This window comes from Dendrobates tinctorius, unplaced genomic scaffold (genome assembly GCF_039654945.1).
Source record: "Dendrobates tinctorius isolate UK_male_01 unplaced genomic scaffold, ASM3965494v1 ptg000245l, whole genome shotgun sequence".
Lineage (NCBI taxonomy): Eukaryota > Metazoa > Chordata > Amphibia > Anura > Dendrobatidae > Dendrobates > Dendrobates tinctorius.
In genome coordinates, this window is record NW_027361912.1 from 7882948 (window position 1) to 7910502 (window position 27555).

The window sequence follows — 27555 nt, forward strand, 5'->3', positions numbered from 1 at the left end:
TGGCCGAGTACTTGAAGCGACAAACTGAGTCATGGCTGGGCAGTGTACATCTTGAGGCAGGCAAGGTAGTTAGTGATAACGGCCGTAATTTTGTGGCAGCCATAGCCCTTTCAAAACTCAGCCACATACCTTGCTTGGCTCACACCTTGAACCTGGTGGTGCAGTGCTTCCTCAAAAATTATCCGGAGTTAACAGCCCTGCTTCAGAAGGTGCGAAGACTGTGCGCGCACATCCGCCGGTCGCCTGTACACTCCGTATGCAGAAGCTGCAGCGATTGCTCCACCTTCCCAACCACCGCCTCATGATCGACATTGCAACAAAGTGGAACTCCACCCTGCACATGGTGGAGCGGCTGTGCGAGCAGAGGCAGGCCATAATGCATTTGTGGGAGGATACACGGCCAGGCACTTTGAGAGCAGACATGGAGTTGACAGGTGTGCAGTGGTCGAAGCTGAAAGACCTCTGTAAAGTCCTTCAGTGTTTTGAGAAATGCACACGGCTGGCAAGCGCAGACGACGCCATCCTAAGCATGAGCATCCCACTTATGCGTCTGCTCATGCAAACTTTGACGCACCTTAAGGAGCAGGCGTCTGCAGCCAATGTTGATGAGGAGGAAGAGGAGGAGGGAATCCTTGATGACATTCAGCCATTGTCTGCTCAGGGACCTCTCCTGGACGAGGTGGAGGAAGAAGAGGAGGAGGAGGAGGATGATGGGGATGATTACTTAGGGGAGGAGGATGCATCTCGTGGGGCAAGTGAAAATGTTGGCGTGGCAAGGTCTGGTACAGGGTTTGTGCGTGACTGGAGGGAAGTGGATTTGCCAGAAAGTGCTCCTCCACCCAGCACTCGCAGTGCATCATTGACACCCGGAACATTGGCCCACATGTCAGATTATGCCTTGCGGATCCTTAAAAGGGACCCCCGCATTGCCAAAATGATGAACGATGACGACTACTGGTTGGCCAGCATCCTGGATCCACGCTATAAAGGCAAATTACAAAACATCATGCCACAGGAGAACCTTGACCTAATATTGGCTAATAAACAAGCAACTCTGGTAAATCGGTTGCTTGAGGCATTCCCAGCACACAGCAGCGGTGATGGTTCTCACACGAGCCGTACGGGCCGGGGGCAGCTTGGCAGAGGTGTTCGTGGTGCACACAGCAGAAGTGGCGTTGGAGACGGGTTTCATGACAATGTTGTGGACTGATTTTTCAAATACCGCTCACACAACTGGTAATACTGCATCGATGGAAAGTGACAGGAGACAGCAGTTGTCAACTATGGTAACAAACTACTTTTCCTCCCATATCGATGTTCTCCCACACAGGTCATTCCCCTTTGACTATTGGGCCGCTAAACTTGACACCTGGCCTGAATTGGCCCAATATGCCTTACAGGAGCTCGCTTGCCCAGCTGCAAGTGTGCTATCGGAAAGAGTCTTCAGTGCAGCTGGATCAATCCTGACAGAAAAAAGGACCCGTCTGTCAACCCAAAATGTGGCTGATCTAACCTTCATTAAAATGAACCACGCATGGGTTTCCAAGGATTTTGTCCCACCTTCCCCTGATGACACATAGGGTGACAGAAAAATGGCTTGCTTTGGTCCACCTCTTCCTGGTACTTCACCTATTTCGCCTTTTGCATCAGCTGAATGTCCAACATCAACATATGCCACTTTCTAAAACTCCCTAACTGTGCTGCCTCCCCCCCCCATGGCCGGGGTCACCACCTACCGCACGACACCGTGCGAGTGCCGTTGCCCTGGACAGGTGGGTAGGCCGACTCTTGGGCGCGGGCACTGGCACAGGGTCCCTCATAGTGCAATCAAGTGTCTCTGACAGCGGTGGTGCTATGAGGGGCCCAGTGCCAGTACCGACGCCCACGAGTGGGCCCCCCTTGCTCGGGCAGGGCCCCAGCATTTGCAATCTTTACCTCTCCCTGCTCCTCCGCTGTGTAATCTGGGCCGTCAAATCCATACTGTGCCTGACACCGTCTGAGCCTGCCTCCTGAGACAATGTATACGCTATCCATACATGTTATCCAGGGATACGGTACCCTTTCTAACCTTTGTGCAATCACGTGCAATCCATACTGGGCCTAACACCGTCTGAGCCTGCCTCATGCTGTATAGACATATATTTTGAATGTGTACGCTATCCATACATGTTATCCGGGGATACGGTACCCTTTCTAACCTTTGTGCAATCACGTGCAATCCATACTGGGCCTAACACCGTCTGAGCCTGCCTCCTGAGACATATATTTTGAATGTGTACGCTATCCATACATGTTATCCAGGGATACGGTACCCTTTCTAACCTTTGTGCAATCACTTGCAATCCATACTGGGCCTAACACCGTCTGAGCCTGCCTCATGCTGTATAGACATATATTTTGAATGTGTACGCTATCCATACATGTTATCCAGGGATACGGTACCCTTTCTAACCTTTGTGCAATCACGTGCAATCCATACTGGGCCTAACACCGTCTGAGCCTGCCTCATGTTGTATAGACATATATTTTGAATGTGTACGCTATCTATACATGTTATCCAGGGATACGGTACCCTTTCTAACCTTTGTGCAATCACGTGCAATCCATACTGGGCCTAACACCGTCTGAGCCTGCCTCCTGAGACATATATTTTGAATGTGTACGCTATCCATACATGTTATCCAGGGATACGGTACCCTTTCTAACCTTTGTGCAATCACGTGCAATCCATACTGGGCCTAACACCGTCTGAGCCTGCCTCCTGAGACATATATTTTGAATGTGTACGCTATCCATACATGTTATCCAGGGATACGGTACCCTTTCTAACCTTTGTGCAATCACGTGCAATCCATACTGGGCCTAACACCGTCTGAGCCTGCCTCCTGAGACATATATTTTGAATGTGTACGCTATCCATACATGTTATCCGGGGATACGGTACCCTTTCTAACCTTTGTGCAATCACGTGCAATCCATACTGGGCCTAACACCGTCTGAGCCTGCCTCATGCTGTATAGACATATATTTTGAATGTGTACGCTATCCATACATGTTATCCGGGGATACGGTACCCTTTCTAACCTTTGTGCAATCACGTGCAATCCATACTGGGCCGAACACCGTCTGAGCCTGCCTCATGCTGTATAGACATATATTTTGAATATGTACGCTATCCATACATGTTATCCGGGGATACGGTACCCTTTCTAACCTTTGTGCAATCACGTGCAATCCATACTGGGCCTAATACCGTCTGAGCCTGCCTCCTGAGACATATATTTTGAATGTGTACGCTATCCATACATGTTATCTGGGGATACGGTACCCTTTCTCACCTTTGTGCAATCACGTGTAATCCATACTGGGCGTGAGAACGGCTGGCGAGCTATTAAGCAAGCTATAGCACCTGTCCAGACAAGTACAGGGATTCCCTAGCGAGGAGACTTATTTGATTGTTTTCAATGTTGGGACAGCAATTTTTGGGGAGCACTATACTCTGGAGAATGATAGATGGGGCCCACCATACACTGGAACATTCCAAAGGTGGACATCAGACACTGGAGCAGCATTTACAGGGCCCATTATACACTAGAGCATTAGAAATGGGGCCCATTATGTTTGGAGCATTATTTGGGCCCATAAGGCAGTGGAGCTTCATCCATGGGGACCAACATATACTGTAGCATTATGTGGAGCTCATCATATACTGTTTCAAACATTATATGGGACCAATGATTCTGTATGGAGAAATAGATGGGCCTCGTCATGAGATGTAAAAAGTGAGGTATTTTTCATTGTACTATACCGCTATTTCTCTGCCGTATCGGAGCATGATGAGTTGTGGTATGTGTTAAAGGGGCGCTCTTTCGCCCAGGGCACATGAAAACCTGGAGCCAGCCCTCCCCCCCACAGTTTGTAGCCAAATAACCCCCATTTTTCAGTGCGTAACTTGTATTATGAAGTTAATTAAGGTTGACAAGCTTAAGTAAGAAGAATTGATGCTTTTGGCATTCAAATGGGCACTGTAGGTGTGTTTCCTGTCCTCCTCTCACTGCCGACTTTTATTCCCCATTGACTTACATTGGGTTTCGTGTTTCGGGACGACCCCGACTTTTCCCTATAATCGGACGATCTTGCTCGACCCGACTTTTGGAAAAGTCGGGTTTCACGAAACGAAACGCGACCCTAAAAAACCAAAAGTCGCTCAACTCTAGTTACAACATCTTTTGAACACCAATTTTTTCAAATTTGACACTAAGTACTATCTTCAGGTGTGTACACACAAGGGTAATTTATGCAGTCTTAAAGTTAAGGGAGTAGAACGGGTATTGAAACCCCCCAGAGGGGGTGACTGGGAACATTTATTACACTGTCGGGAAGCCTTTTGGATACTTGCGCTTGGTGCACGATATCCGCAAGGTTTAAATTATAGAAGTGATCTTATGTATTTCTATTGAGTGCTGAGATTATTGGTGTTTTTTTTTTTTGGGGGGGGGGGTTTTTGGGTTTTTTTTTGTTTTTTTTTGTCATTTGATAGTTGCTATGTATTTATGCATTTATACGTGTGTATTGCACATGTTTTTATATATTCTATGTCTTGTCCATTGTTGTTTAGGTCTTTTCCTTTTTTTTTCTTTCTTCTTGCAAGGGAGTGACTCCACCTGTGATTTGAGGGCTTAGTTGTCTGCCTCTTTGATTATACACATGTGTGGAGTCCCTCTGCTGATTAGGAATGTTTATAATCATTTTGTGAACTGTTTTGTTTCATGTCTCTGAGGAAGAACCTGGTGTAAGGTTCGTAACGCGTCAGGCGTGGGGGTCTGTTTTCCCCTTTATGGTTTTATCATTATTATGTGAATAAAACTTATCGTGGATTTTATCAAGTCTCCAGTGCCGGATCTTCCTTCTCTCTTCAAACCGCAGCTGTAGTATCTCTCAAAATCCTAAATTTAGCAGGTAACGTGGAGGAGCTCCAAGCCCACACGTCCTGTCTCCTCAGCAGCTAGGCCACGCCCTCTGTTTAACTCCATATCAACATGGATTTATGAAGGATCGCTCCTGTCAAACTAACTTGATCAGCTTCTATGAGGATGCAAGCTCTCAAATGGACCAAGGAGAATCATTGGATGTCATTTATCTCGACTTCTCTACAGCATTTGACACTGTCCCACATAAAAGATTGGTAAGTAAGATGAGAAAGCTTGGGCTAGGGGAAAATGTGTGTAGATGGGTAGGTAGCTGGCTTAGTGATAGAAAACAAAGAGTGGTTATTAATGGGGCATACTCAGATTGGGCCAGGGTTACTAGTGGGGTTCCACAGGGTTCTGTATTGGGCCCTCTACTATTTAATATATTTATTAATGATCTAGTGGATGGCTTACACAGTAAAATATCAGTATTTGCAGATGATACAAAACTATGTAAGGTAGTTAACACAAAGGAGGACAGTTTACAACTACAAACAGATTTGAGTAAATTGGAGAATTGGGCTGAAAAATGGCAAATGAGGTTTAACACAGATAAGTGTAAGGTTATGCACATGGGAAGGAGAAACAGATGCTACAATTACTTACTAAATGGGAAACTGCTAGGGAAATCAGACATGGAAAAAGACTTAGGCATCTTAGTCAATAAGAAGCTAAATTGGAGTGCCCAGTGTCAGGCAGCTGCCACTAAAGCAAATAGGGTCATGGGATGCATTAGAAGAGGTCTGGTGACACGAGATGAAAACATAATTCTCCCTCCGTACAAATCACTCGTCAGACCACACTTGGAGTATTGTGTGCAATTTTGGACGCCGGTGCTCAAGAAAGACATTACTGAACTTGAAAGGGTTCAAAGGCGGGCTACTAAAATGATAAATGGAGTTGGTTCACTACAATACCCAGAAAGGTTATCAAAATTAGGTCTATTTACTCTAGAAAAGAGAAGACTTAGGGGAGACCTAATATATATGTACAAGTATATCAGAGGGCAATACAGAGATCTCTCCAATGAACTGTTTGTACCAAGGACTGTGACAAGAACAATGGGGCATCCTCTTCGTTTGGAGGAAAGACAATTTCTGCACCAGCATAGAAGAGGGTTCTTCACGGTAAGAGCAGTGAGGCTCTGGAATTCTCTTCCTGAGGAAGTGGTGATGGCCAACTCACTGAATGAATTTAATAAAGGAATGGAGGCTTTTCTTGTGAGTAACAGTATAGAAGGTTACGAATAACAGAATATTATAGGTAGATGGTTGACCCAGCTTAGGGGAAGGAATTTTTTTCCCTATGGAGAAAATTGGCTTCTACTCTGTGGGTTTTTTGCCTTCCCCAGGATCAACAATGCAGAACAGCTGCACTAAAAATAGGCTGAACTAGATGGACATAAGGTCTTCCTTCAGCCTTCAAAACTATGTTACTATGTTCAAAACTATGTTAATAGTTCTCAAGATTGTATCACTATGAGAATTGTCTCTGTCTGTAAAGCCCCCGTTACACTAAACAATGTCCCAACGATCCCACCAACGATCCGACATGATGGGATCGCTGGCACATCGCTAGACATCCCCAGCGATCAGGACCAGCGACGCTGGATGCTAGTTTCTAATGTAAACAAAAACAAAATCACCTAGGAGACCAAAATGCTTCAAATAATAAATACATCCAAAATGAACAGAAGCTAAGTCTAAAATTGTGTATCTTTATTGCAAAATATTCATAAAAACATCAGAACATATAAAAGGGTGGAGGACATAGCAACAGAGTCACCGCATCAAGGGTAAATAGCAATATCAACAATGCGTGCTGAAAAAATGTATCCATGAAATAAGTTGGTTGTGTGCAAAAATGCAGAGAGATCAAAAAAGTACTGTCAGATTAAGCCATATAAGTATGTGCCAATGATTGTTGTATAATTAATGCAAAATTGCACAAAGAAAATAAATAAACTCCATGGAAATAGTAATTTTCAAACACCAATCAGGGGTAACTGGTATCAAGAACCGTCTGGAAACAATTGCATGCAAGTGCAAATAACAATGTATAAAAATATACCTCAAGGCTGGGAATGAAAAAAGGTTTAAGAGATTATGGCATATTTACCTTAATAGCGGACAGGAAGACCCCGACGCGCGTTTCGCGGTAGCTTTATCAAGGGGCATGTGGTGGGTAGTTTTGCGCCCTATTTATGTGAAAATGGAGTGGGGGAGGCAAACGCCATGGAGCGCTTCCGGTAGGCGGCGCGGATCATAGCCGTCACGGCTTGGCGTCATGCAAGCCGCGCCTCCTCCCGGCCCGACGCGTCAGAGCAGGAAGGAGGAAGTGGCGGCATATAGACGCGTCGCCATGACGACGCCGAGAACCGCACCACATCCAGAGCGCGTCCCGCTGCCTTGGAGGGGGGAAAGGGAGTGCATGAAAAAACTAAGTGTGAATGAATGGGTGAATGAGTACATGAGTGTAAGAACAATAAGCGTGTTCATATATTGAAAAAATCAAGTGACAGCAGTGCAAAATAAAAAAGATGCACAAAAAAGCGCAATAATACATATGCTAAGAACATCCGTGAAATTCACATAAAAAATCTACAAAGGTATCCTAAATTGAAAATCAAGAATACATTCATTTGGATAGGAACATAGTATATGGTGCAAATATAAATAAAAATAAATATAAATAAAGCAGATTTTTTCATAGTGAGATACAGGGATCCGCATCAGAAAAAAATTATTAATTAATTGGAATACATTAAAATACATAAAATGTGAATGAAGAGAAGGGAGTCCAAAGGGAGGGACATCCTATGTAAGTAAATCCATGCACAAGTATGGCAAACATGAACCATTCGTCCATGAAGGTCAATCCTCCAACCAGGGCAACCGGAATCAGGAAACTTGAAACATCAGACTTGTGGTAGAGTAGGGACAAAACCGCAACAAATTAAGAAATCTATAAAAAGATAAAATAAGGTTAAAATACATAAAGAAGAACGGAAAAAACAGAGCTATTTACAACAAAACTATAGAAAGGGGGCGAAACTGATGACCTCATTGAGACCATTAGGCTGTATGGATCCAATTTTAGAGATCCATCGTGCCTCCAATTGCGCCAACGTTTTCCTCCAATTTCCACCCCTAACATCAATGTGTATTTTATCTATGCCGAATGCTTTTAAGAGGTCCGCATTACAATTGTGAACTAGCTTGAAATGCAGCGGTATCGGTTTAAGGGAGGAAATGTCCTGTATCTCTGCTGCATTAATGATGTCGCGGTAGTGCTCCCTAATCCTGGTCTTAAGTGGTCTCGAGGTTAACCCTACATAGATTTTAGAGCATGGGCAGTAAGCGTAGTAGACGACTCCAATTGAATCACAAGTGATATGCTGCGTAATCGAAAAATTCTGGTCACTACTGGAATGAAAGGTCGTAGCTCGTATCATATTGGGGCATGCAATACAATTCCCGCAAGGGAAGAAACCCCAAGCAGGACCTTTGGATCCAAAGGACTTATCCGGTTGAGGTCCTGAATGATAACTGCGAACAATATGGTTTTTCAAATTGGGAGATTTCTTATATGTGATGGATGGATAATCCTGCAAGAATTTTGCCAAACCCCTATCCTCCTGCAGAATAGGCCAGAATTTTTTCAAAGAATTTTGCATCCCACGCCAATTGGCGCTATAGGTGGTAATGAATCTTACCTTAGGATCCTGTGCAGGCTTAAACTGTGGTTTTAAAAGTTCATTGCGATCCGCTTTTACGGCTGCCTGTAATCCCTTCTTAATGCATCTCCGTGAATATCCCCTCTCTTGGAATCTGTTGGATAAATCATCCGCCTGCTCAGCAAAGTTCTTCTCAGTGGAACAAATTCGCTTTATTCTAAGGAACTGTCCCTTAGGTATGCTTTTTATCAATGATTGTGGATGGGAGGATGTCGCATGTAAAAGCGAATTAACGGAGGTTTCTTTGCGAAAGACGTTGGTTTCCAGGAAGCCACCAGGAGGATTGGTAATATTAATATCGAGAAAGTCGATGGAAGTCTGACTGTACTTGCAGGTAAGCTTAATGTTCAATTTATTGTCATTAAGAGTCCTGACGAAATCGAGGAGGTCTCGTTCCGAGCCCTGCCACACCATGAGAATGTCATCGATGTAGCGGGCCCAGAACAGGACCCCCTCGATATGCGCTATGGGTCTAGTGAGAAAAATTTCTCGCTCCCACATGCCCATGAAAAGATTTGCATATGCTGATGCAAAGGCTGCACCCATTGCAGTCCCCTGCTGTTGTAAATAGATGCTCTGTTTAAAAATAAAAAAGTTATGCTCCAGAGCAAATCTAAGCAACAAAAGCAAAAATTCGGTAAGGTCGGGACATAACTGGGACATACATAAAAACATTCTTGCGGCCAGAATCCCATCTTGATGCTGGATGGATGTGTATAGAGCTTCCACATCCATAGTAACCAGCCACATGTCTTTATCAAGAGGGATGCCGTCGATTTTTCTCAGTACGTCTCCAGAATCCTTCACATAGGAGGGAAGATCAGACACCAATGGTTTCAAATGAAAATCTAAAAATTTAGAGATAATTTCACAGAGACTCCCATTGCCCGAGACAATTGGGCGCCCAGGTGGAGTGGAGGCATTTTTGTGAATTTTGGGCAAAAAATAAATACATGCCATTTTCGGATACAAAGGTACCTGGTGATCCCTGAGATCCTTGGTAATGATGCCATAATCAAAGGCCTGATCAAGAATATCCTGTAATTCGCCCTTGAATTTAAGGGTGGGATTAAAGGTTAATTTCTTGTAACAGGTCTCATTTCTCAACTGTCGGAAGGCTTCCCTTTCGTACATGGAGATGGGCCATACCACCACATTACCCCCTTTATCCGCCTGTTTCAAAACAACCCCTTTAAGGTTTTTCAATTCATTCAGAGCCTTCCTTTGTTGGAAGGTTAAATTATCCCTAGTGTCTGATCGCCCTAACTTTTCAAATTCCTTGGTCACAAGTTTGACGAAAAGTTCAATATGAGGGTAGAGGTTGAGAGGTGGAAATTTTTTTAGGAATGGGGGGGTGAAACTTTTCATTACCTGTATGACCTGTGGTATGTTGATTGCCTCCCAATTCTTCAAGGATGGAAATGGCACGTAATTCATCCTCACTCCAGTTTTCCCCTACTTTTGGTTTGTCATGTAGTTTTTTCAAAACTAATTTGCGGGCAAAGAGTTGGAGGTCTTTGGTGGCTAAAAAAGGATCAAATAGAGAGGTTGGTGAAAAGGAGAGGCCTAAACTTAAAACCTCCAGCTGAGAGGGACTTAAGATAATAGAGGACAGATTAATTACCTGCGTTTTAGCGGAGGTATGAGCAGGGCGTTCATGCAATTTTTTGGGGGTATTTCCCCTTCTAAAATTATCATTTCTCCTTAAGTTATAAGTACGCTTTTGCGCTCCATTACTTTCTCTCGAAGATGCTGAAGAAATGAAAGATGAACGCGATAGAGATCGCCCATGTGCTCCGTTGGAGGGCCATTTATAGATATTATTTTGCACTGCTGTCACTTGATTTTTTCAATATATGAACACGCTTATTGTTCTTACACTCATGTACTCATTCACCCATTCATTCACACTTAGTTTTTTCATGCACTCTCTTTCCCCCCTCCAAGGCAGCGGGACGCGCTCTGGATGTGGTGCGGTTCTCGGCGTCGTCATGGCAACGCGTCTATATGCCGCCGCTTCCTCCTTCCTGCTCTGACATGTTGGGCCGGGAGGAGGCGCGGCTTGCATGACGCCAAGCCGTGACGGCTATGATCCGCGCCGCCTACCGGAAGCGCTCCATGGCGTTTGCCTCCCCCACTCCATTTTCACATAAATAGGGTGCAAAACTACCCACCACATGCCCCTTGATAAAGCCACCGCGAAACGTGCGTCGGGGTCTTCCTGTCCGCTATTAAGGTAAATATGCCATAATCTCTTAAACCTTTTTTCATTCCCAGCCTTGGGGTATATTTTTATACATTGTTATTTGCACTTGCATGCAATTGTTTCCAGACGGTTCTTGATACCAGTTACCCCTGATTGGTGTTTGAAAATTACTATTTCCATGGAGTTTATTTATTTTCTTTGTGCAATTTTGCATTAATTATTCAACATTCATTGGCACATACTTATATGGCTTAATCTGACGGTACTTTTTTGATCTCTCTGCCTTTTTGCACACAACCAACTTATTTCATGGATACATTTTTTCAGCACGCATTGTTGATATTGCTATTTACCCTTGATGTGGTGACTCTGTTGCTATGTCCTCCACCCTTTTATATGTTCTGATGTTTTTATGAATATTTTGCAATAAAGATACACAATTTTAGACTTAGCTTCTGTTCATTTTGGATGTATTTCTAATGTAAACGTTGGGTATCCAGGAGAAGCGCGACTCCTGGATACCCGATGTTTACCTTGGAAACCAGCGTGTATGCCGGTTTCCAAGGTAAACAGCGGGTATCCAGGAGCCGCGCTGCTCCTGGATACCCGATGTTTACATTAGTAACCAGTGTCTCTGATCGCTGGTCTCTCGCTGCCACACGCAGTGATGCGCACTGGGCAGCAGGAGACCAGCAATGGAAAAATGGCCCGGGACGTTCGACGACGATCAGCGATACCTGGCAGGGAGACCGGTCACTGATCCCCGTCACACACAGCGATCTCGCTGGCGAGATCGCTGATGTGTCACAAAATCAGCGATCTCGCTAGCGAGATCGCTGTGTGTGACGGGACCCTAACTGTTTGACCAGAAATGCAGCACTGTCATGGTCTGAATGTATTCTGTATATTTCAATATGGACTCAACAATAGCCATTTTTATATCTGCATTACACCCATATGTGGGGGAAAACTACTGTTTGGGAGCACAGCAGGGCTTGGAAGGGAAAAGGCACCATTTGACTTATTGAATGAAAAATTTGCTGGAATAATTAGAGAGCACCATGTCGCGCTTGGAGAGCCCCGATGTGCCGAAACCCCTCACAAGTGACACCATTTTGGAAACTAGACCCCTCAAAGGACTTATCTAGATGAGTGGTGAGCACCTTGAACCCTCAGGTGCTTCACAGAAGTTTATAACATAGAGCTGTGAAAATTAATAAAAATCACATTTTCCCACAAAAATATTATTTAAGCTCCAAATTATTTATTTTCACAATGATAGCAAAATTGGACCCCAAAATGCGTTGTGAAATTTCTCCTGAGTGCATAGATATCCCATATGTGGTTGAAAATTACTTTTAAGGTGCAATGCAAAGCTCAGAAGTGAAAAGGCGCCATAATGGAGTTCACATTTTGCTGGACTGGTTTGAGGGTGCTATATCACATTGACAGAGCGCCTGAGGTGCCAGAACAGCGGAACCCCCATAAGTGACCCCATTTTACAAACTACACTTCTCAATGAATTCATCTAGGGGTGCAGTGATCATACTGACACCACAGGTAGGTCACAGAATTTTATACCATTGGGCAATGTAGAAAAAAATAATTACATTTTTACCATACAAATTTAGTTTTAGCCCTAGATTTTCACACTGGGAAATGGGTAAAAATGGCACCAAAATTTGTCCCACAATTTATGCTGAATGTAGAAATACCCCATATAGGTGCTGTCACACTTAGCGATGTACCAGCGATCCCGACCAGCGATATGACGCGGTCAGGATCGCTGGTACATCCCTAAGTGGTCGCTAGTGAGCTGCCACACAGGCAGATCTCACCAGCGACATCGCTGGGGACGGGGGTCTCTACTTACCTGTCACACCAGGCGATCCTGCGTCCTCCCGCCCGGCTCCACGCTCGTCGCTCGTCTCTCCACAGGAAGCGCCGCAGGAAGCTGACGACGAGAACCGGTCCTGAACGTTGTCGCGCGATCAGCGATAACCAGCGGGGGAGCCGGTCGTAGGTAAGTATCAGACACAGCGATATCGCTAGCAATATCGCTATAACGTCACTAGTTATAGCGATATTGCTAGCGATATCTCTTAGTGTGACATGCCCTTATGTGCCTGTTCAGTACTGCTTATCCATACAGCAAGACTCAGAAGGGATGGAGCACTATTAACAACTAGCCCTCCGTGCCTCTCGTGTCTCGCCGAAATGCTGAGCAGTACTATTATACACGCGGCATCCTGGTGCCTAGAATTTTCTATAATATACAGAGCAGCCTCTAAGAGCTAGAGGAGCAGATTCCCCCCTCAAGTGACCACATTTCGGAAATTATAACCCTTTGGGAATTTATCTACAGGTATAGTGAAAATTTTGACTCCATGTGTGTTTTCGCAGAAACAAGCAGCAGTGAAGGGGATTTCTTAAGTTGTTAAATTACTTTAGTTAGTTATGGATCATGAAAATAAGCAAGTTTGCAATTGACTTGCTTTTTTCTATCTGCTATCATTCTCCTTCAATGATAGATTTTATGTTTTATAGTGTACAGCTAGTTTCCATGGAGCTTGACCAGTACATTCCAGGAGATAAGGTAGCTGTTATCATCCCAATTAACTTTGTTCAGCTCACTGATTTGTCTACATCAGTTATCTGCTCCCTTCCCTTTCCGCTCCTGAAGAGATGCTGTTATAAATCCTGCAAAATCACCAGCAACCAGGCCATTGTGCGTCTAATACTAAAAACAAAACAAACAGTTGATGCCCTTTATCAGGACCATTCTTGCAGTCAGCTGTGATCGTATAGTGGTTAGTACTCTGCGTTGTGGCCGCAGCAACCCTGGTTCGAATCCGGGTCACGGCATTATTTTTTTCTTGTTATATATATTTTTTTCCCTCCAAAATGTAGATAAATCGGAAGTAACACTCTTGGCAAAACTACTGTGTATGAAGATGTGGCAGAACAATTTTGTTTTTCACAAAGTGATCATTTGTGTTAATGGGCACAGTGCTTTATTTAATTATTTTTTATTTTTCCTTCATTTATATTCTATCAGAAAATTATCATCGCAACGGCGCCAATACCCAAGAAAACATGATTATAATGTGGTGCTATCTAGTGGTCAAAACATGGTTGATGTAGACACGTAGTTGATCCCAGGGTCGTGACGGGCTAAACAGCGTGTCATGGTGGAGCAATGAGAAGTGGAAACAACGGGGAGCCAAAATGTCACTAAAACAGTTGTTGGGGTTTTCATCCTCCCTCTTAAATAAAAATTTAAGTGTGCCCCATGTGAGGATCGAACTCACGACCTTCAGATTATGAGACTGACACGCTACCTACTGCGCTAACAAGGCAGTTGTGGTCTTTGGTCAGCTGACCCCAAATGGGCAACGTGGTGGTGGCGGAGGCAGGCGGCATTATCACCGAGGGTGGAGGGTCATCATGTTTTTTAGCCCCTTCTATCCGAGGTCATTTTCATTTCTTCATGCTTCCTCGCCTTCTTCCCAGAGTTATAACTTTTTAATCGTCCTTCGACATATCCATACCAGGGCTTATTTTTGGTGTTTAGAGTTGTAATTTTGAGAAACTTTTTCCACTTTATAATATAACTAGCTGAAGAGCCCGGCGCTGCCCGGGCATAGTAACTAACTGGTTAGTTATAGCAAATTATAATTATCCTCCATCCCATAGTTCCATTCCCATATACCCATCTTACATATCCACGATCCCATAGGCCCGTGCCCATATACCCATCATACATATCCACGATCCCATAGGCCCGTGCCCATATACCCATCATACATATCCTCCATCCCATAGTCCCATGCCCATATACCCATCATACATATTCTCCATCCCATAGTCCCATGCCCATATACCCATCATACATATTTTCCATTCCATAGTCCCATGCCCATATACCCATCATACATATTCGCCATTCCATAGGCGAGTGCCGATATACCCATCACACATCCTCCATCCCATAGTCCCATGCCCATATACCCATCATACATATCCTCCATCCCATAGTCCCGTGCCCATATACCCATCATACATATCCTCCATCCCATAGTGCAGTGCCCATATACCCATCACACATCCTCCATCCCATAGTCCCGTGCCCATATACATATTCGCCATCCCATAGTCCCGTGCCCATATACCCATCACACATCCTCCATCCCATAGGCCCGTGCCCATATACCCATCATACATATCCTCCATCCCATAGTCCCATGCCCATATACCATCATACATATCTTCCATCCCATAGTCCCATGCCCATATACCCATCATACGTATTCGCCATCCCATAGTCGAGTGCCCATATACCCATCACACATCCTTCATCTCATAGTCCCATGCCCATATACCCATCATACATATCCTCCATCCCATAGTCCCGTGCCCATGTACCCATCATACATATCCGCCATCCCATAGTCCCGTGCCCATATACCCATCATACATATCCTCCATCCCATAGTCCAGTGCCCATATACCCATCACACATCCTCCATCCCATAGTGCCGTGCCCATCATACATATCCTCCATCCCATAGTCCCATGTCCATATACCCATCATGCATATCCTCCATCCCATAGTCCCGTGCCCATATACCCATCATACATATCCGCAATCCCATAGTCCCGTGCACATATACCCATCACACATCCTTCATCTCATAGTCCCATGCCCATATACCCATCATACATATCCTACATCCCATAGTCCCATGCCCATATACCCATCATAGATATCCACCTTCCCATAGTCTAGTGCCCATATACCCATTACACATCCTTCATCTCATAGTCCCATGCCCATATACCCGTCATACATATCCACCATCCCATAGTCCTGTGCCCATATACCCATCATACATATGCGCCATCCCATAGTCCAGTCCCATATACCCATCACACATCCTCCATCCCTTAGTCAACCATTATGGCATCATAATGAGCGGCGGCGGGGCTTGCAATCTATGATGACATCAGCGTCGCCACGGCAACCATTATGACATCATAATGAGGGGCGGGGCTTGACACGCACACCCACTATTTCCCCATTATGCAAATAGGGGCATTATGACATCATAATGAGGGGCGGGGCTTGACACGCACACACTTTTTCCCCAGTATGTAGATAGGGGCAAAATTGTTTGGTAAATTGGAACGCTCGGGGTTAAAATTTCGAGTGCCCATATACCCATCACACATCCTCCATCCCATAGTCCCGTGCCCATATACCGGTCATACATATCGTCCATCCTATAGTCCCGTGCCCATATACCGGTCATACATATCCTCCATCCCATAGTCCAGTGCCCATATACCCATCACACATCCTCCATCCCATAGTCCCGTGCCCATCCTCCATTCCATAGTCAACCATTATGACATCATAATGAGCGGCGGCGGGGCTTGCAACCTATGATGACATCAGCGTCGCCATGGCAACCATTGTGACATCATAATGAGGGGCGGGGCTTGATTCGCACACCCTGTTTCCCTAGTATGTAGATAGGGGCATTATGACATCATAATGAGGGGCGGGGCTTGACGCACGCACACTTTTTCCCCAGTATGTAGATAAGGGCAAAATTGTTTGGTGAATTGGAACGCGCGGGGTTAAAATTTCACCTCACAACACAGCTTATGATGCTCTCGGGGTCCAGACGTGTGACTGTGCCAAATTTTGTGGCTGTATCTGCGACGGTACGGATGCCATTCCCGGACATACACACATACATACATACATATATATATATATACATACACACACACTTTGAGCTTTATATATTAGATATTAAAGTAGTTGCCTATCGCCGCCTTTTGCCGTTTCCAGCACTGCTTCGTTGTCCTGCATTATGTGCTTCCCTTTCTTAAAGGGAAGCCGTCAATAGGATTAACCCTCCTATATGGGCATAGAGTGGCATGTAAACGTTTGGGCACCCCAGGTCAAAATTACTGTTATTGTAAAATATCTAAAGTTAGAGATGACAGATTTCCTTTGTATTTTAGGCCAAAAAAAATATTTTCATCTTTTACATTTTAAAAACTACAAAAAGGAAAATGGGCTGATGCAATAATTTGGGCTTCCTGCATGGTTAATACCTAGTAACATCCCCCTTTTGAAAGTATCACAGCTTGTAAATGGTTTTAGTAGCCAGACAAGAGTCTTTCAATTCTTGTCTGAGGGATTTCCATCCATTCTTCCTTGGACAATTCTACCAGTTCTGTGAGATTCCTGAGTCGTCTTGCCTCCTCTGCTATTTTGAGGTCTAGCCACAGATTTTCAATGATATTCAGGTTAGAGGACTGTGAGGGCCATTGTAAAACCTTCAGCTTGTGCCTTTTGTGGTAGTCTATTGTGTGTTTTTTATCCATTTGTAGAAGCCATCCTCTTTTCATCTTCAGCTTTTTACAGACAGTGTTATGTTTGCATCAAAAATTTGTTTGAAATCTCATTGGCTGAAAAACAACCTCAAAGCATAATTGATCCACCCCCATGCCTAATAGTTGGTGAGATGTTATTTTCCTGAAATTCTGTGCCCTTTTTACTCTCAACACAAACCTTTGATCATTGTGGCCAAAGAGTACTTTTTTATTGTATATAAATTAGCTGTTAAGATCTATGGGAGGGACATAGATCTCCCTGAGAATCTGTCTCCAAAGCCTATTAGAAATGAAAGAAGGCGGTAACAGTGTGATACATGTAGATCAAGAGAGCAGCCAGACAGTCACTACTTGTCTCACACTGGTACAAAAAATATGTGCTGAAACGGAACTTTAATAAATAATTTCCAAGATCATATAGGAAATTTGAATGCCTCCTTTCATTTAAAATAATCTCTGGAGGCAGATTCTCAGGGAGATCTATGTCCGGCCCATGGATCTTTATAGCTAATATAGACAACAAAGGAGAGTTGTTCCTACTGGCGATTCCCTTTTTTTTAAGTCTATGAGAGCCTCATACTGACTCTTAGGTCGGAGTCAGACTTAAGAGAAACTCGGACGAGTCTCGCACGTCAAAACCGGTCACTGCCGCCGGCACTCGTATTTCTATGCAGCTGAACGCTCCGATCCGAGTGCCGGCGGCAGTGCCGGGTATTGACGTGCGAGACTCGCACAAGTTTCTCGCAAGTCTGACCCTGGCCTTATGTTGAGAAAGTGACATTCGGCTGAATAAAAGAAACGCTGCGGTGAGCCAACCGGTCACAACTGCTGTCATCTGATATTGCAGGGGACTGGAGCAGCGCTGAAAATGGCAGAAGGCAACTGGTAAATATTTTAATGCACACACTAAACATATGTTACTAATAATTAACAAACGGAGAAATTAAAAAAAGCAAAATCAATGGAGTGGAACGTTAATATCTGATCAAGTACACAAGCCCACTGTCACGTCAGGGCAATCTCTTCACCTCGGCTTGTTGAAGGCCCGTGTGACTGTAGGGTCGGTGGGTCGGGCGAGCTGGGGGGGTGATCCCTCGTTATACCGCGCAGAGATGACACAGAGACAAGATGGAGGCAGGTACTGTGTACAACAGGTCCAAGTTTATTTCTTTACTTGCCGTCCATTTAACGGCCTCCGCAACACACCGCACTTCTCTTCACTTGTCGGCCCTTCGTTTTCAGAGCCGTTTTCACACTGTACTTTTCACCAGGGACGTATTTGTACGTACCGTCCCTCCATCAGTGTTTGACGTTCCTGACAGGTCCGTCACTGTGGCCGCCCTAGGCCCGTAAACCAACAGCGCTTCCACTAGTCAGTCGTCGTGTTAAATACAGTATCTTGCACCCACTGCCACGTCTCTTCTGCGGTACCTTCCTGTCAGGACCACCCCCCTGACGTTCTTTCTCCTCAGTCCCCTTGGTCGGATTCTCCTCAGATCGCACAGACTGGCGCAGTCCTCCTGTCACCTGAGCTCCCCCTGGGGACTGGAATCTTCTGGAACCCTCCCTCAGAATTTATAGCTCACCCGATTCCTTGAAACTGTCACTCCAACCACGCCCCCCATGACGAACGGTTTCTAAAGCCCTAAGCTGCTGTCAAGTCCTTTGCTCACACTCCTCCCTGCCATCTAATGTCCACCCAAGGTACTGCACGTCCACTACACTTTCCTAGCTGTTTCCCCACTGTAATAACTGACACCTACCTACACTGTGCATCCTTTTCCTTCTTCAGACTAGTCCGTCCGTCCGTCAGGTCACCTTCCCTACACTCTCCCTTCCTTTGTCCATTGTCCATGGGGCAGCACGGTGGCTCAGTGGTTAGTGCTGCAGCCTTGCAGCACTGGGGTCCTGGGTTCAAATCCCACCAAGGACAACATCTGCAAGGAGTTTGTATGTTCTCCCCGTGTTTGCGTGGGTTTCCTCTGGGTGCTCCGGTTTCCTCCCACACTCCAAAGACATAGCGCTATATAAAAATAAAGATTATTATTTATTATTATTGTCGTCCTCGACAATCGTCATCCCTGCCTTCGTCATTCTGAAGCTACACCTACATCCTGTTGTCGGACCAGCTGTTGAGCCAAACCCACTATCTGCAGGGACCGAACCATACTGGGAGCACTATGCTCTGAGCAGCCTACTGCTACTCACCAGCGCGCACGCCACATGACAACGTCCTTCAAGTTGGGCTAGGTACACCCATATTCTCTCTATGGCGTGTACCTTCCCCTACTCTCCCCTACTGTCACCTTCCACTATTCGGTACGCCATGATCGAGGTCTCTTACCTTCCAGATCATTACCAGCGCCCGCCTTTCTCCTTCAGGGGTGTCCGTGGTGTTGGGGACCTGACCTAGGACGGCTGTCTTCCTCACGTCTTACAACTCATTTTCCTTTCTTTCAATAACATATCATGGTCGGCGTCCCGGTCTCCCAGACCTCCTCAACTCTTAGATCCGTACCGGATCTCACACTTTCCTTTGGTCCCGCAGACCTTCCCTTACCCGGACCTGTTGCATTTTACTTTGCATATTATACACCAAACATCGTTATAATAGCACAAGTACCCATTTTTTATATATTTTTTTTCATTTTCCTTTGCTTTGAAACTCAACATCCAACAGTAAACATCACCAGTACAACTTTTCCCTCCCCCTTCCTTGGACATGGACACTCCCTCTCTTCTACATATCCCCGCTCTGTCAGGCAAACAACTTTACGTTTGCTTTCCATACATGTAACATAAGAAAAGAGAGAGAGAAAGAAAATAATTGCATCAGAAAACAACAAAACATTTTTTTTTTTTAAACGCAACGGTCCTTTTTAACCTGCACAACAGTGCACCGAAAGTCTGACAGTCCAGGCCATCTCCTGATGGCCAGTAGCAAGGGGCCCCACAACCGTGGAGCTCCTGGGATGCAGGGAGTGTCCACAACAGTCCTTTTTACGGGGGTTCGCATTCCTCGGATTCCGCCAGCACTGCCACCGCATAATATCCGCGGGGGCAGTACTCTTTATAATAGGAAACCAAGTCCCCTACTTTCAGAGCCCGGCCATGCCGTATAGAGGCCACGTTCACATACACTTTCTGGCCAGTCTTATCACGGATGAAACCGTACCCCTTCTCGAGGTTGGTGTATACCAGCCGTCCCTGTGATCTCTTCTCCGCCATGCCAGCCTCCCCCTTGTCATGCAGCTGTTTCCAAATCACTTTCTCCCGTGTCTTCTTTCCCTTAATAACCTCCGCAACCCAAACGGAGGGTACCGCACCAGTCCCAGAGTCTGGTGGGCGGGAGCTTGCCAAAAAAGGACGTGGGGCAGAGGCGGCCGATGGTATCTGTGGCCCAGCGGCCGCTAGGGCCGAGTGGCGGTTGAGAGCAGCCATGTTTTCAGAGGGTTGGTCCAAAGGGCCCGTCAAACAGACCGCCGCTGGTTTAAGCGCTGGCATTATCACGGCCGCAGGGCAGGCCGCATCCACAACTTTAAGCAGAGCCGGAGTGACGGCCGGTTCGAGTGATGTAGCTGAGATCGGCCGAGGGAGTGCAACCGAGCCTCTTGCCGATGAACTCCGCCCTGATGACTCCGGGCGGGTTGGCTCAGGGACAGGGGCAGGGGCCTTGCTCATCTCCGCGTAAAGCATAGGGCCTCCTGCAGCCAAGCCTTGCGGTACGCAGGAGGCTGCGTGCTGCGGCAGAATGATAGGGGCCGCTGGGGTAGCCGCCGGCAGGGCCGGGGGAACTCTCACCTTCCCCGGCGTCGCGGCCTCCGCACGTCACCACACGGCTCCTCCCTCAGCCTCCGCTCTCCAACCCGCTGCTCAGCGCGCCTAGCCTCCATACTCAGGGGCTCCGCAGGGAGGCTCTCCGCCGGTATCAGTGGCAGCCGCTCTTTCTGGCTCCGCTTGGACTCCGCACAGGCTCCGCTTCTTGCCCATGGACCCGAGGATGACGTCTTCTGGCTCACTTCGTTCTCCCGCCGCCATTGCCACTCCAGGTGGCCGATGCCCCGGCACCCGCAGCGTCTCATTCCGTCCGTTGGGCAGCAATCGAATGGCGCCAAGCAGCCGCAGCCAAGTCCTTCTTCTGTGCCACTCCTCCTGCTGGGTGGGGCATTGGCAGGCCTTTCCACCCATCTGTTAGGGTCCAGTACATGAGGGCGTCGACCTCCGGGCACATACTGCTGTCCACGGGGGAATGTTGGAGGGGGTCCCAGTCCATTCAACACGACTGCAAACACCCGGACCTCTCCCCTGCGCTGTAGTAATGCCGCCATCTTGCGCAGCTCCTGATACCGCCCCGGATCTTCTGTCAGCACCACGGAGTCGCCACAGCGCTCCCAATTTGTAATCCACAGGTAAGCCAATTGTAATCCATAGGTAATTGTAATCCAAACAGAGTAGTCCAAGTCCTTTTCCATTCTTTGAGGCAGGCCTGCCGCAGAAGATGATGTATTAGCGGCGGCGATCCTGCCGACTACGCCAAATGTAGGGTCGGTGGGTCGGGCGAGCTGGGGGGGTGATCCCTCGTTATACCGCGCAGAGATGACACAGAGACAAGATGGAGGCAGGTACTGGGTACAACAGGTCCAAGTTTATTTCTTTACTTGCCGTCCATTTAACGGCCTCCGCAACACACCGCACTTCTCTTCACTTGTCGGCCCTTCGTTTTCAGAGCCGTTTTCACACTGTACTTTTCACCAGGGACGTATTTGTACGTACCGTCCCTCCTTCAGTGTTTGATGCTCCTGACAGGTCCATCACTGTGGCCGCCCTAGGCCCGTAAACCAACAGCGCTTCCACTAGTCAGTCGTCGTGTTAAATACAGTATCTTGCACCCACTGCCACGTCTCTTCTGTGGTACCTTCCTGTCAGGACCACCCCCCTGACGTTCTTTCTCCTCAGTCCCCTTGGTCGGATTCTCCTCAGAGCGCACAGACTAGCGCAGTCCTCCTGTCACCTGAGCTCCCCCTGGGGACTGGAATCTTCTGGAACCCTCCCTCAGAATTTATAGCTCACCCGGTTCCTTGAAACTGTCACTCCAACTGTCACCTCGCCCCCCATGACCAACGGTTTCTAAAGCCCTAAGCTGCTGTCAAGTCCTTTGCTCACACTCCACCCTTCCATCTAATGTTCACCCAAGGTACTGCACGTCCACTACACTTTCCTAGTTGTTTCCCCACTGTAATAACTGACACCTATCTACACTGTGCATCCCTTTCCTTCTTCTTCAGACTAGTCCGTCCGTCCGTCAGGTCACCTTCCCTACATGACCGCCATCGTTTATTCACATAAAGCCCGGCTGGTGGCTGCACCTCATAGATGATCAGTGGATTAACACTACACTCTGGTTGTACAGTATTAATGTGTAATGTGTAAGGGATGGAATGATCGCAAACTCAAGTCCTCTAGGGAAAGGAAGGGGGGGGCAATAAAAAATTTAAAAGGTCTAAAAGTTCAAATCTCTCCACTTTTCTCAAAAAATCAGGAAATAAAAATTAAGCAAATTTGGTAAGAACGTGGGAAGAAAATTCCATCGTGAAACGATTTAAAGCATAAGGCAATGGCCATAAGGAAGAAAAATATAAACTGTACAATTGTGAGTTTCCAGTCAACTTTCCGCCCACCCGAAAATACAATATAAAGAGATCAAGTGATAAGTCACACCCCTCAGACTGTAACAATAAAAAGTGCAGCTTGCTATAGAGACTGTGCATGGCCCTGCTATAGGGACTGTGTGTGGCCCTGCTATAGGGACTGTGTGTGGCCCTGCTATAGGGACTGTGTGTAGCCCTGCTATAGGGACTGTGCATGGCCCTGCTATAGGGACTGTATGGCCCTGCTATAGGCACTGTGCATGGCCCTGCTATAGGGATTGTGTATGGCCCTGCTATAGGGACTGTGTGTGGCCCTGCTATAGGGACTGTGTATGGCCCTGCTATAGGGACTGTGCATGGCCCTGCTATAGGGACTGTGTATGGCACTGCTATAGGGACTGTGTATGGCCCTGCTATAGGGACTGTGTGTGGCCCTGCTATAGGGACTGCGTATGGACCTGCTATAGGGACTGTGCATGGCCCTGCTATAGGGACTGTGTATGGCCCTGCTATAGGCACTGTGCATGGCCCTGCTATAGGGATTGTGTATGGCCCTGCTATAGGGACTGTGTGTGGCCCTGCTATAGGGATTGTGCATGGCCCTGCTATAGGGATTGTGTATGGCCCTGCTATAGGCACTGTGCATGGCCCTGCTATAGGGATTGCGCATGGCCCTGCTATAGGGACTGTGTGTGGCCCTGCTATAGGCACTGTGCATGGCCCTGCTATAGGGATTGTGTATGGCCCTGCTATAGGGACTGTGTGTGTCCCTGCTATAGGGACTTTATGGCCCTGCTTTAGGGACTGTATGGCCCTGCTATAGGGACTGTGTGTGGCCCTGCTATAGGGACTGTGTGTGGCCCTGCTATAGGGACTGCGTGTGGCCCTGCTATAGGCACTGTGTATGGCCCTGCTATAGGGACTGCGTATGGCACTGCTATAGGGACTGTGTGTGGCCCTGCTATAGGGAATGTGTATGTCACTGCTATAGGGACTGTGTGTGGCCCTGCTATAGGGACTGCCTGTGGCCCTGCTGTAGGGACTGTGTATGGCCCTTCTATAGGGACAGCGTATGACCCTCCTATTGGGACTGCGTATGGCCCTGCTATAGGGACTGCATGTGACCCTGCTATAGGGACTGTCTATGGCCCTGCTATAGGGACTGCGTGTGGCCCTGCTATAGGGACTGCGTGTGTCCCTGCTATAGGGACTGCGTGTCGCCCTGCTATAGGGACTGTGTATGGCACTGCTATAGAGACTGTGTATGGCCCTGCTATAAGGACTGTGTGTGGCCCTGCTATAGGGACTGCGTATGGCCCTGCTATAGAGACTGCATATGGTCCTGCTGTAGGGACTGCGTATGGCCTTGCTATAGGGACTGTGTGTGACCCTGCTATAGGGACTGCATGTGGCCCTGCTATAGGGACTGCGTGTGGCCCTGCTATAGGGACTGCGTGTGGCCCTGCTATAGGGACTGCGTATGGCCTTGCTATAGGGACTGTGTATGGCCTTGCTATAGGGACTGTGTATGGCACTGCTATAGGGACTGTGTGTGACCCTGCTATAGGGACTGCGTGTGGCCCTGCTATAGGGACTGCGTGTGGCCCTGCTATAGGGACTGCATGTGGCCCTGCTATAGGGACTGCGTATGGCCTTGCTATAGGGACTGTGTATGGCCTTGCTATAGGGACTGTGTATGGCACTGCTATAGGGACTGTGTATGACCCTGCTATAGGGACTGCGTGTGGCCCTGCTATAGGGACTGCATGTGGCCCTGCTATAGGGACTGCGCATGGCCCTGCTATAGGGAATGTGTGGCCCTGCTATAGGGACTGTGTGTGGCCCTGCTATAGGCACTGTGTATGGCCCTGCTATAGGGACTGCGTATGGCACTGCTATAGGGACTGTGTGTGGCCCTGCTATAGGGACTGTATGGCCCTGCTTTAGGGACTGTATGGCCCTGCTATAGGGACTGTGTGTGGCCCTGCTATAGGGACTGTGTGTGGGCCTGCTATAGGGACTGCGTGTGGCCCTGCTATAGGGACTGCGTGTGGCCCTGCTATAGGGACTGCGTGTGGCCCTGCTATAGGGACTGCGCATGGCCCTGCTATAGGGAATGTGTGGCCCTGCTATAGGGACTGTGTGTGGCCCTGCTATAGGCACTGTGTATGGCCCTGCTATAGGGACTGCGTATGGCACTGCTATAGGGACTGTGTGTGGCCCTGCTATAGGGAATGTGTATGTCACTGCTATTGGGACTGCGTATGGCCCTGCTATAGGGACTGTCTATGGCCCTGCTATAGGGACTGCGTGTGTCCCTGCTATAGGGACTGCGTGTCGCCCTGCTATAGGGACTGTGTATGGCACTGCTATAGAGACTGTGTATGGCCCTGCTATAAGGACTGTGTGTGGCCCTGCTATAGGGACTGCGTATGGCCCTGCTATAGAGACTGCATATGGTCCTGCTGTAGGGACTGCGTATGGCCTTGCTATAGGGACTGTGTAGGGCACTGCTATCGGGACTGTGTGTGACCCTGCTATAGGGACTGCGTGTGACCCTGCTATAGGGACTGCGTGTGGTCCTGCTATAGGGACTGCGTGTGGCCCTGCTATAGGGACTGCGTATGGCCTTGCTATAGGGACTGTGTATGGCACTGCTATAGGGACTGTGTATGACCCTGCTATTGGGACAGCATGTGGCCCTGCTATAGGGACAGCGTGTGGCCCTGCCATAGGGACAGCATATGACCCTGCTATAGGGACTGCGTGTGGCCCTGCTATAGGGACTGCGTGTGGTCCTGCTATAGGGACTGCATATGACCCTGCTATAGGGACTGCGTGTGGTCCTGCTATAGGGACTTTGTATGACCCTGCTATAGGGACTGCGTGTGGCCCTGCTATAGGGACTGCATATGGCTCTGCTATAGGGACTGCGTGTGGCCATGCTATAGGGACTGCGTGTGGCCCTGCTATAGGGACTGCGTGTTGCCCTGCTATAGGGACTGCGTGTGGTCCTGCTATAGGGACTGCGTATGGCACTGCTATAGAGACTGTGTATGGCCCTGCTATAAGGACTGTGTGTGGTCCTGCTATAGAGACTGCATATGGTCCTGCTGTAGGGACTGCGTATGGCCTTGCTATAGGGACTGTGTACGGCACTGCTATCGGGACTGTGTGTGACTCTGCTATAGGGACTGCGTGTGGCCCTGCTATAGGGACTGCGTGTGGCCCTGCTATAGGGACTGCATGTGGCCCTGCTATAGGGACTGCGCATGGCCCTGATATAGGGAATGTGTGGCCCTGCTATAGGGACTGTGTGTGGCCCTGCTATAGGCACTGTGTATGGCCCTGCTATAGGGACTGCGTATGGCACTGCTATAGGGACTGTGTGTGGCCCTGCTATAGGGACTGTATGGCCCTGCTTTAGGGATTGTATGGCCCTGCTATAGGGACTGTGTGTGGCCCTGCTATAGGGACTGTGTGTGGCCCTGCTATAGGGACTGCGTGTGGCCCTGCTATAGGGACTGCGTATGGCCTTGCTATAGGGACTGTGTATGGCACTGCTATAGGGACTGCGTGTGGCCCTGCTATAGGGACTGCGTGTGGCCCTGCTATAGGGACTGCGTGTGGCCCTGCTATAGGGACTGCATGTGGCCCTGCTATAGGGACTGCGCATGGCCCTGCTATAGGGAATGTGTGGCCCTGCTATAGGGACTGTGTGTGGCCCTGCTATAGGCACTGTGTATGGCCCTGCTATAGGGACTGCGTATGGCACTGCTATAGGGACTGTGTGTGGCCCTGCTATAGGGACTGTATGGCCCTGCTTTAGGGACTGTATGGCCCTGCTATAGGGACTGTGTGTGGCCCTGCTATAGGGACTGTGTGTGGCCCTGCTATAGGGACTGCATGTAGCCCTGCTATAGGGACTGTGTGTGGCCCTGCTATAGGGAATGTGTGGCCCTGCTATAGGGACTGTGTGTGGCCCTGCTATAGGCACTGTGTATGGCCCTGCTATAGGGACTGCGTATGGCACTGCTATAGGGACTGTGTGTGGCCCTGCTATAGGGAATGTGTATGTCACTGCTATAGGGACTGTGTGTGGCCCTGCTATAGGGACTGCCTATGGCCCTGCTGTAAGGACTGTGTATGGCCCTTCCATAGGGACAGCGTATGACCCTGCTATTGGGACTGCGTATGGCCCTGCTATAGGGACTGCATGTGACCCTGCTATAGGGACTGTCTATGGCCCTGCTATAGGGACTGCGTGTGGCCCTGCTATAGGGACTGCGTGTGTCCCTGCTATAGGGCCTGCGTGTCGCCCTGCTATAGGGACTGTGTATGGCACTGCTATAGAGACTGTGTATGGCCCTGCTATAAGGACTGTGTGTGGCCCTGCTATAGGGACTGCGTATGGCCATGCTATAGAGACTGCATATGGTCCTGCTGTAGGGACTGCGTATGGCCTTGCTATAGGGACTGTGTACGGCACTGCTATCGGGACTGTGTGTGACCCTGCTATAGGGACTGCGTGTGACCCTGCTATAGGGACTGCGTGTGGCCCTGCTATAGGGACTGCGTGTGGCC

The 27555-nt window shown here is 47.8% G+C and overlaps 2 non-coding genes across 2 annotated transcripts; one reads left to right on the forward strand and one right to left on the reverse strand.

Moving 5' to 3' along the window:
- Nucleotides 1–13705: 13705 nt before the first annotated feature.
- TRNAH-GUG (transfer RNA histidin (anticodon GUG)) lies at nucleotides 13706–13777 on the forward strand. The gene has a single exon. It is a non-coding gene; the product is annotated as a tRNA-His (tRNA).
- A 421-nt stretch (nucleotides 13778–14198) lies between these two features.
- On the reverse strand, nucleotides 14199–14271 carry TRNAM-CAU (transfer RNA methionine (anticodon CAU)). The gene has a single exon. It is a non-coding gene; the product is annotated as a tRNA-Met (tRNA).
- Between the last annotated feature and the right edge of the window lie 13284 nt (nucleotides 14272–27555).